Consider the following 12,645-nt stretch of genomic DNA (forward strand, 5'->3'; position numbering starts at 1 on the left):
TACGAAGAAAGAAAAAATCTACAGAAAACGAAATTTTTTGCCATCAAATGTTTTTTTTAATATTATATACAGTTAAAATAAAAATAACAATAACAAAATTGTTCGTACTGCGGTGCTTTCGTTCACTATGCTAGGACACTAAATACAGAAAAATAAAATCATTTTAACAAAAAAGATCAACCGACTTCAATCACAAATAGTTTATTGTGCAACATATATTTAATTTTATACTTTTTATCTCCAAAAAATACATGGATCCTTCGGGATATACGAAAACCCGAACTTCACACTACTGAAGTTGCGGGCGTTCGCTAGTAAATAAATAAATTCTATGTTAGTGTATTCTGTGTCACTACAGTAAAAGAAGACGCAAACTTGACGAAGAGAAATATACAAGTCTGTGCAAACTGCGGGAAGAAATCAAGTATATTTATACTTTTAAGCGGGTTTATTGTTCATACTATAATAGTTATGACAATCTACACGTTTTAACAGAATAAGTATACAATCCAGCACAAAATTAAGTTACTCAAGAAAGAAAATTCATAAGTTCTCTGAGCCTGGCTTTTATTGTGTAATGTACTATAACTATTATATTATGTAGGCCAGTCTCGAGAGCATGAATTGGTGTTCAACTCCGAAGAACATGAAGAAACAAGAAATAACGGAAGGAAACAATTGCAGAAACTCAAAATGAAAATTAGTTAAAACTTCGTCATAAATTAAAATTAAATGTTAGGTTCTAATACTTCAAGTAGGTATGCTTAAAACATCAATTAAAACCAATTGAATAGAATTGTAAATAAGGTGTGAATCATTACATACAAATGTAATTTGGGCGTTTGTCTGTGATTTCAAGATACCTACCCTACCCCTACTCAATTTTTTTAGTTTTGAGATAAAACAAATAACCTTGTTTTTATTCAAGATCCCAATTTATTTCTTTACTTAAAGTAATCTAAATCGATTACTATCGGTTTAGTCTTCAAAAAGTAACAGACAGACTTTCATACTTTCGCATTTATAGTATTAATATAATATTCAGAGGCATAATAATTAATAAATATAATTATTGTGCCTCTGAGTATACATAGGTAATACATTTTGAAACAATGGTCTCTACTAATGTGTGATCAACAAACAGCACGTAAATTTCTCTGTAATACAGTTGCATTCTAATTCACCTTGGAATTGTAATTATTTGCGTGCGGATATTCACTCGTGTCTAGTGGTGGTAGACACTAATGGATAATTTAGTTTCAAATCGGAACTAAGAGTTCAAAGGGACGGTTGAACTGATTTTAATACAATATGATGTAGGAATATAAATATTATGTAAGATCATTATTTGATTTTTTGACATTATTGATATTAGGGGTAGGGTAGGGGTAGGGTAGGGGTAGGGAAGGGGAAGGGTAGGGGTAGGGTAGGGGTAGGGTAGGGGTAGGGTAGGGGTAGGGCAGGGGTAGGGCAGGGGTAGGGCAGGGGTAGGGTAGGGGTAGGGTAGGGGTAGGGAAGGGGTAGGGGTAATATTACAATGAATTTGTTATTGTTGAAATAAAAAAGCTTTGAATATAATTCTGCGCAAGGTACAGAACAAAAGGAGCGTGGATAGGAGGTAAATATACGTGCTGATAAGTGGTTACTATTCAGGGCTGTTGTATCCAGAATTTAAGATGCTAAAATGATCGCCAAACCTTTGTTCGAAATGCACGTTAAGAAAAAGCTAGATCTTCGAAATATATGTACGACATTCGCCTATGACTTTCAAACGACTGCATCAAATTGGATGATTCTTGTGTATTCGTTGTTGTTAGGACTAGGTTTGTGAATTATAAAAATTACAATTTAAATAAAAAAGAGTAAACAACACTTTTGCCTACTCCAATACAAACGTTTCGTAATAATACTTATAAGAGGGTAGAGAAGGGTAGGTTAGGGTAGGTGTAGGGTAGTAGGATAGATAGGGTATGGGGTAGGATGGGGTGCGGGTCAGGTAACCTCCACGTGGTGCATCCTGGGCACCGATCAATAACTCACTAAATTGGTTAGTTATTGAACGGTGGCTAATAACCTGACAAGGGGGTAGGGGTTTTATCTAGTGTCCATCTAATTGAAACCATTGAACAGTATTAAGAGATTATGACCTTGGTAGGCATTTATCGTGCAGCTTAGCGGGCAATGATGGTATCTTTACCATGCCATCGTCAGATTATCGCAATCCTAAAGCAAATGTTAACGTTAGGATTAAAAGCATCTTTTAAAAAAAATAAAAAACCGGCAAAAACATCGATGTGTCGCTCTTATCAACGATGTTTTTAATGCAAACATCGGTGTTTTAAAATATCCTCATCCAATCCCTAATCCAACACTGGGACGTCACAAAATAGACGACTGCGTTTTTGAGGTTGGGGAAATTTCAAAAAATACTATAATAATTTTTAAATTGAGTTGTTTCAGGAACTCTTACCTTAATATAAATTAATATTTCTGACCCTTAATCCATGTGGATACTATACGAAATTAATATTGTTTATAATTTGATATACGTCAAATACAATATTGTAAAACATATTATCTAGACGGGTATCTAAAGTAGGTTCGTTAGAAGCATGTGTCAGATTAAAACATTAGATTAAGTTAAGATATCTAGCAGAATTTGACTTATCTTTTATAACAACAATGTTCAAATCGCTGTAAGACAATATTTGTAATGAAGATGTACACATTCACCTCATCACATGTGCCATTACCTCTTCAAACTGATTATAAAGTCAGCAGGATGTGGTCGGTACTCGCATACTATAACAATTCGCTTCAACTAATTCCGTTTTCATATTTGCTACAGATGTGCTGTGTATTCATACAGTTCATATTACATTATTATTTCATTAATATTGATGTTCACTATTTGATTTAACCATGCATGATAAATCATATAGTGAACATCAAATACATATTATAAATATATTTTTTTTAAATTGTTCGGGCTTATCTTCGGAACTTCTGAACCAATTTAAAAGAGGCTTTCAGTGGTAGATAGCAATAGGTTATTGTGCAACATTTATAAATATTTATTTAAAATTTCGTATATATCAACTAACATATTAACGTCTAAGTTTGTGAAATAGCCTGCTAGACATATCATACAATTTACCAACTATCTAATTTTTAGGAATTCTTATTTCCTGATAAAACCTTTTAAAAGAATGGAGTTGCAATTCAAAATTACAAGAAGTTACTCAAGAATGAATCTATGTTTATTCTCTGAGATTTGTGTTCAGTACATACTATATTCTTATGTATACTTGAACCCAAATCTTAAGAGAATGAATGTAAAACTCAGCATAACATGAAGAAGGAAGAAATAGAAGATGAAAATTAATACAGAAACTCAAAAAAGGGCAGGGGTAGGGCAGGCTTAGGGCATCATTTTATGTAGCTAACTTACATCATAATCAAGAATCAAGAATAAATTTATATTTATATTCACGATGTTTGTATAAAATGTATAATATATTATTATTATTATATACAAATATCAAGAGAATGAATGTATAACTCCGCCTAACATAAAGAACCAAGAAATTTATAGAAGACAAAAACTAAATCGTTGGACCAAAGTAAGAGTGCTGGACCCGATGGTATCCCTCCAATTTTTATAAAAAAGACGTACAAATATCTCACGTGGCCTTTGAAAATTATTTACAACAAATCTTTACAAACCTCAACATTTCCTGATATCTGGAAAACCGCAAATATTTTACCGATATTTAAAAAAGGAGCCAAAAATAACACTCGCAATTATCGACCCATCTCTATGCTTAACACATTCTCGAAAATCTTTGAAAAACTTATATGCCCCCTATTAACCAACTACTCTAATAATATTATTTCAGTTGACCAACACGGATTCTGTCGAAACAGATCAACGATATCAAATCTGGTAGGCTATGTATCATATGTATCTAAATGTGTTGATAAAAAATTACAAATTGACTCCATATATACTGATTTCAGTAGTGCTTTCGATAAGGTAGACCACAGTATTTTAATTCTAAAACTATGTGGTTACGGGATCCACGAGCCATTGCTCTCGTGGTTTAGGTCATATCTGACGAATAGAACACAAAGGGTGACTATTAAGGGCCATATCTCTGATCCTTTCATTGCCACTTCAGGAGTACCTCAAGGATCTCATTTAGGGCCTATTATGTTCACTATGTTCATAAACGATATAACTGATAACATACGCCACAGTAAATGTTCCATTTTCGCCGACGACCTTAAGATCTATCGCATAATAAACACTATTGAAGACAGCTATCTGTTGCAAAGTGACATCAACTCTATCCAGGACTGGTGTGATCGTAACAAAATGATCCTTAACGTTTCAAAATGCGCGCATATTAAATTCACTCGTAAGAGAAAGAATACACTGAAGACTAAATATTTCATACAAAATCAACAGATTGAAGAGGTTACAGTTATAAGGGATCTCGGTATTATGATTGATACCAAACTTACATTTAAAGACCATATCGACCAAATACTTGCTAGAGCATGGAAATTGTTGGGGTTCATTAAACGTAATACCAAAGATTTCAGAACAACTGACTCAATTTTACACTTATATTACGCTTTGATTCGAAGTATTCTGGAGTATGCAGTCTCGGCATGGAACCCGCACTATAAAACACATACGGAAAGAATTGAGCGTATACAGCGTTCCTTCACCAGGTATCTTGCTTTCAAGGATCCCACTTCTCAATACAGAGCAGATTACAAAACAAGATTGCACCACTATAAAATGCAGTCCCTTGATAAACGTAGGCGTGTAGCGGATCTTGTTACCTTATACAAAATAGTCAATAGCTCAATAGATTCTCCGGACCTGTTGTATGAGGTAAACCTTAATACACAGCGACGAAATCCAAGACGACCCCTACCGATAACTTTTATACCTCACTTCTCACATAGTAACCTAGGCAGGAATTCTCCAATAAATCGGTTTATTAACGGATACAACAGTCTGACCCGCCATGATATTGATATCTTTCAGGACACCTTGTTTAGTTTTAAAAGGAAATTGACATCATTTCTGTAAATATTATTATTATTGTTATTTTTATTAATTAATTGTATTATTGTTTATTTTTATATATTAATTTATGACTTTAGCTTATGTATTAATTAATGACATCCCTTTCTTAAACTCAATTATTTGATTTTGACATCTTAATTAATATTGTAAACCTTCTTGATTTTGACATTGTAATTAACATTGTAAACCTTCTTGATTTTGACATTTTAATTATTTTTTTTATTTTTTTTATTATTGTAAATTTTTGGTAAATTATTTTAGATTGTAAGTTAATCTTTTACTTTAAGTTTTTAACCGGACTCTGCAGTGTTGTGAATGCCTGTAAAAGATGGCTGCAGTAGTTCAAGAATTTTGTAACTCACTTATATATAATGTTTTCTGCTGTCATTGTTGGCGTTACAAATAAATAAATAAATAAATAAATAAATAAATGCAGAAACTCGAAATGACAATTAGTTGGTTAAGTCAATTATCTGGACGTAATTGCAATAAGCGATCTGTAAATATTAATAATATATTGTGTATTAATGTATAATATTTTTATAAGTCCATTCATCTTAAATTAATAATAATAGCAGCTGTTACTCATTAGGTATTCTTCAGTATAAGAGAAACCTCGGTTCCGAGTTTTTATTGTAAACTTGTTTTTTGACGTGACAACGTCTTATAATTCGATGGAACCGACCGATCCAAAAAAAAAAATTACGTCATGCGTCGTTCCCTCGCTCTAGGGTTGCTAACTTTTTTTACAAGAAATAAAGTATATTTTGGTCTATGATGATTGTTAAACAGTATTTTAGTTTAGAAAAGCGAACATTTTCTTTTGAAAAATGCAACCTTTCCATCAGTATTTTATTATGATGTTGTCACGTTCAACTATCGTCAGTAAGCCAACTTTACAGACAACCGATTTTTTTCAGGATGATGTTTGTAAATATTTTGTAAGCCATATTTTAAAATCAAAAGTCCCTTCATAATCCATAATAATTTAAATCACAGCATCCACAGTCGTGGGCTCGATTCCAACATCTAGAGAACTTATATTTATTTTTCTATTTTTAGTTAGTTTACTTTTATGAATTTTAAGTCGGTTGATTTTTTTGTTTAAAATATTGTGTTGTAACGCCTTGTTTTACTTACTAGAATAATATTTATAACAGGGTAGAGTGTTATGGTAGATGTAGGGAAGATAGGGTAAGGAGGTAGGATGGGATGCGGGTCAGGTAACCTCCACGTGGTGCATCCTGGGCACCGGTCTTTAACCCATTAAATTGGTTAGTTATTGAACGGTGGCTAATAACCTGACAAGGGGGTAGGGGTTTTCTAGTGTCCATCTAATTGAAACCATATAAATCATATAAATCGATAATGAAACACCAAAGCTATACATGAAATACGCTAAGCCATCGCGCGAGAATGCGCGATTCGCGGCGGGAGGAATAAAAAGGCGGATAAATAAAGAGGTGATGTTTTCTGTGGTGTATAGCCTTAATGGGCAGGGGTGGGGCAGGGGCAGGGTAGGGGTAGGGTGGGGGTAGGGTAGGAGTAGGGAGGATGTGTATTCGTTGTTGTTAGGACTAGGTTTGTGAATTATAAAAATTACAATTTAAATAAAAAGGAGTAAACAACACTTTTGCCTACTCCAATACAAACGTTTCGTAATAATACTTATAAGAGGGTAGAGAAGGGTAGGTTAGGGTAGGTGTAGGGTAGTAGGGTAGATAGGGTACGGGGTAGGATGGGGTGCGGGTCAGGTAACCTCCACGTGGTGCATCCTGGGCACCGTCCTTTAACCCATTAAATTGGTTAGTTATTGAACGGTGGCTAATAACCTGACAAGGGGGTAGGGGTTTTATCTAGTGTCCATCTAATTGAAACCATTGGGCAGTATTAAGAAAAGCTCAATAATGACCTCGGTATACATTTATCTCCGTCCGTCCCGTTCTAAGATAGTTTCTATCTTTAGTATTCGACTACAAAAAAAGGAAAAGGTTCTCAATTTGACGCGTATATTTTTTTATTTTATTAATAAATGTTAGTTGCTTCATATCATCGTAATTTCTTAGCCAATTTTGAATTATTATTTGTTAGAAAAATTATACTTCTAAATTATTCCCATTTAATCGTTTTGGAAATCGGTTATATTGTGATTTTTAAGTCGGTTGATTTTTTTGTTTAAGATGTTTTGTTGTAACGTTCTAAGATAGTTTCTATATTTAGTATCCGACTTCAAAAAAAGAAAAAGGTTCTCAATTTGACGCGTATGTTTTTTTTATTTTATTAATAAATGTTTGTTACCTCATAACTTCGTAATTTCTTAACCAATTTTGAATTATTTTTTGTTTGAAAGATTATAATTCTAGATTATTCCCATTTAATCGTTTTGGAAATCGGTTTATTAACTTCGTGTTAAAATGAAAATAACGAAATTGTTCGTACTGTAGCGCTTTCGTGCACTATGCCAGGACACACTAAATACAGAAAAACAAAATCATTTTAATAAAAAATCCAACAGACTTCAATTAGAAAAATTAACTAAAAAAGCAAAAATACTAAAAAACTAAAAATAACATCATACATGCTATCCTCTAATAACTTTGAAAAGCGTTGTTAACATATTTATGCATATATTTAAACCTTTTAAATCATAAAGTTAAAGGATTTTCAGACAGTTACTTTCCGTGATACTTTCAGAAACGGTTGTCATTATATATATTTATTTTTCTCCTTTTAGTTTACTTTTGTGATTTTTAAGTCGGTTGATTTTTTTTGTTTAAAATATTTTGTTGTAACGCTTTGTTATCAGAATTAAAAATTATGTCAAGACGTATCACAGTTGCTGTGAAAATACATCAAAATACACATTATTAACAATTTTCTTTATCAATACTTGGGTATATAAAACTAAGTACTCATAATAATATATAATATCATGTGTCACTACAGTAATAGGAGAAGCGAACAAGTCGAAGAGAAGTTATCTAGTCTGTGCAATCCAAGGGAAAAAATAAGGTATATTTATTCTTTATAGCACTGTAGCCGTTGCATACGACATTAGTTATGCAGAGCTGCAGTTCTTAAAAGAATGGGTATACAGTTCATCGTAGTGTGAAATTCCTCAAAAAAGAAAATATATTTATTCTCAAGAGTTACCTTTACATAGTGTACAACTCGGCGTGATACGAAGAAAGAAGAAATCTACGGTAAACGAAATTTTTTGCGTAGTATCAAATATTTTTTTGTATTATTTACAGTTAATTTAGTTTTTAAGTTGGCCCTTGACTACAACCTTACCAGATAGTAGGTAATGATGCATCAAACATGGATGCGGACTAACTTGTTAGGAGTAGAGAGAAATTCCACACCCCTTTCGGTTTCTACACGACATCCTGACTTGATGAAATATATTCAAGTAAACAATGGAATTACTTCAGACTCCAGTAATTAGAGACAAGTGTAAGTACTACCCATCTTCAGTAAAGTTTTTGAGAAACGTACGTTAAGTCAGTTACTTAGTTATTTTTGTATCACAATAATATATTGCACACTGAGCAGTTTGGTTCTATAAGGGGTCGCTCAACAACCGACGCAGGTGATGAGTTAATTCAATATATCTTTGATGACTGTGTAGAATCACAGGACGCATTAGGAGTATTTTGTTCAAAATTAAAAATTCCTCTATTTAGCTCAAAAAATCTTCATACAAATATAAGATGCAAACGCCAATTGCGCTAAAATATTAACAAGATATTCTGTTGCAACTGCCAGATCTCTCGAACGAAGATTATAATTTTTAAGCTGTAATATTATAGACCAATTACAATATTACAATGATTTTGTTATCGTTGCAATAAAAAAGCTTTGAGTATAATTCTGCGCAAGGTACAGGACAAAAGGAGCGTGGGTAGGAGGAAAATATACGTGCTGAAAAGTCTTCGTCAGTGGTAACTATTCACGGCTGTTGTATCCAGAATTCCAGATGCTAAAATGATGTCCAAAGTTATTCGTTATTGTTAGGAAATATAAAAATTACAATTTAAATAAAAAAGAGTAAACAACACTCTTGTTTACTACAATACAAATGATTCGTAATATTACTTATAAGAGGGTAGAGAAGGGTAGGTTAGGGTAGGTGTAGGGTAGATAGGGTACGGGGTAGGATGGGGTGCGGGTCAGGTAACCTCCACGTGGTGCATCCTGGGCACCGATCAATAACTCAATAAATTGGTTAGTTATTGAACGGTGGCTAATAACCTGACAAGGGGGTAGGGGTTTTATCTAGTGTCCATCTAATTCATTCATTAATTAATTAATCCATTGGACAGTATTAAGACATTATGACTTTGGTAGGCATTTATCGTGCAGCTTAGCGGGCAATGATGTATCTATACCATGCCAACGTCGGATAATCGCAATCCTAAAACAAATGTTAATGCAAGGATTAAAAGAATTTTTTTAAGAAAATAAAACATCGACAAAAACATCGATATGTCGCTCTTATCAACGATGTTTTTAATGCAAACATCGGTGTTGTAAAATATCCCCATCCAATCCCTAATTCAACACTGTGACGTCACAAAATAGACGACTGTGTTATTGAGGTTGGGGAAATTTCAAAAAATACATAGTTTGTAAATTGAGTTTTTTCAGGAACTCTTACCTTATATAAATTAATATTTCTGACCATTAATCCATGTAGATACTATACGAAATTAATATTGTTTATAATTTGACATGAGTCAAATACCCTATTGTAAAACATATTATCTAGACGGGTAAATAAAGTAGGTTCGTTAATGTCATGTCGCATGTGTCAGATCAAAACATTAGAATAAGTTAAGAAATCTAGCAGACTTTGACTTATCTTTTAGAATAACAATGTTCAAATCGCTGCAAGACAATATTTGTGATGAAGATGTACACAATCGCCTCATCACATGTACCATTACCTCTTCAAACTGATTATAAAGTCAGCAGGAGGTGGTCGTTACTCGCACACTATAACAATTCGCTTCAACTAATTCCGTTTTCATATTTGCTACAGATGTGCTGTGTATTCATACAGTTCATATTACATTATTATTTCATTAATATTGATGTTCACTATTTGATTTAACCATGCATGATAAATCATATAGTGAACATCAAATACATATAAATATATATTTTTTTAATTGTTCGGGCTTGTCTTCGGAAGTTCTGAACCAATTTAAATGAGGCTTTCAGTGGTAGATAGCAATAGGTTATTGTGCAACATATATAAATATATTTTTAAAATTTCGTATATATCCACTAACATATTAACGTCTAAGTTTGTGAAATAGCCTGCTAGACATATCATACAATTTACCAACTATCTAATTTTTAGGAATTCTTATTTCCTGTTAAAACCTTTTAAAAGAATGGAGTTGCAATTCAGAATTACAAGAAGTTACTCAAGAATGAATCTATGTTTATTCTCTGAGATTTGTGTTCAGTGTATACTATATTCTTATGTATCCATGAGCCCAAAACTTAAGAGAATGAATGTAAAACTCAGCATAACATGAAGAAGGAAGAAATAGAAGATGAAAATTAATACAGAAACTCAAAAAAGGGCAGGGGTAGGGCAGGCTTAGGGCATCATTTTATGTAGCTAACCTACATCATAATCAAGAATCAAGAATAAATTTATATTTATATTCACGATGTTTGTATAAAATGTGTAATATATTATTATTATTATATACAAATATCAAGAGAATGAATGTAAAACTCCGCCTAACATAAAGAACCAAGAAATTTATAGAAGACGAAAACTAATGCAGAAACTCGAAATGACAATTAGTTGGTTAAGTCAATTATCTGGACGTAATTGCAATAAGCGATCTGTAAATATTAATAATATATTTTGTATTAATGTATAATATTTTTATAAATCCATTCATCTTAAATTAATAATAATAGCAACTGTTACTCATTAGGTATTCTTCAGTATAAGAGAAACCTCGGTTCCGAGTTTTTATTGTAAACTTGTTTTTTGACGTGATAACGTCTTATAATTCGATGGAACCGGCCGATCCAAAAAAAAATTACGCCATGCGTCGTTCCTTCGCTCTAGGGTGCTAACTTTTTTTTACAAGGAATAAAGTATATTCTGGTCTATGAAGATTGTTAAACAGTATTTTAGTTTAGAAAAGCGAACATTTTCTTTCGACTTTCACGCGGATGAAGTCGCGGGCGTCCGCTAGTGAATAAATAAATCTTTTTGATTTTAATTTACTCAACTATTTAACAATAGAGTAAATCTGATTTACAGTATCATTTTTTTTATTAAAATACATTCTCTGTGGATATTTTTACTATCTGTTGTCACGTAAACGAAATTAAAACCCAAAAATCGTTTTGAAAATCGGTTTATTAACTTCGTGTTAAAATGAAAATAACGAAACTGTTCGTACTGTGGCGCTTTCGTGCACTATGCCAGAACACACTAAATAAAGAAAAATAAAATCATTTTAATAAAAAATCCAACAGACTTCAATTAGAAAAATTAACTAAAAAAGCAAAAATACTAAAAAACTAAAACTAACATCATACATGCTATCCTCTAATAACTTTGAAAAGCGTTGCCAACATATTTATGCATATATTTAAACCTTTTAAATCATAAAGTTAAAGAATTTTCAGACAGTTACTATCCGTGATACTTTTAGAAACGTTTGTAATTATATATATATTTATTTTTCTCTTTTTAGTTTACTTTTGTGATTTTTAAGTCGGTTGATTTTTTTGCTTAAAATATTTTGTTGTAACGCTTTGTTATCAGAATTAAAAATTATATCAATACGTATCACAGTTGCTGTGAAAATACATCAAAACACATATTATTAGCAATTTTCTTAATCAATACTTGGGTATATAGAACTAAGTATTTATAATAATATACTTATAATATTATGTGTCACTACAGTAATGGGAGAAGCGAACAAGTCGAAGAGAAGTTATCAAGTCTGTGCAATCCAAGGGAAGAAATAAGGTATATTTATTCTTTATAGCACTGTAGCCGTTGCATACGACATTAGTTATGCAGAGCTGCAGTTCTTAAAAGAATGGGTATACAGTTCATCGTAGTGTGAAATTCCTAAAAAAAAGAAAATATATTTATTCTCGAGAGTTATATGATAGTTTATTATATGTACCTATACATATTTTATAAATCTCTGCATAATTCCAAAGAAAAAAAAATAGAGTGTACAGCTCGGCGCGATATGAAGAAAGAAGAAATCTACGGTACACAATTTTTTTTAATCATCAAATATTTTTTTTATATTATTTACAGTTAATTTAGTTTTTAAGTTGGCCCTTGACTACAACCTCACCAGATAGTAGGTAATGATGCATAAAACATGGATGCGGACTTAACTTGTTAGGAGTAGAACGAAAATCCACACCCCTTTCGGTTTCTACACGACATCCGGACTTGATGAAATATATTCAAGTAAACAATGGAATTACTACAGACCTCAGTAATTAGAGACAATTAGTTCAAGTACTACCCA

This window comes from Bicyclus anynana, chromosome Z, assembly GCF_947172395.1.
Source record: "Bicyclus anynana chromosome Z, ilBicAnyn1.1, whole genome shotgun sequence".
NCBI lineage: Eukaryota > Metazoa > Arthropoda > Insecta > Lepidoptera > Nymphalidae > Bicyclus > Bicyclus anynana.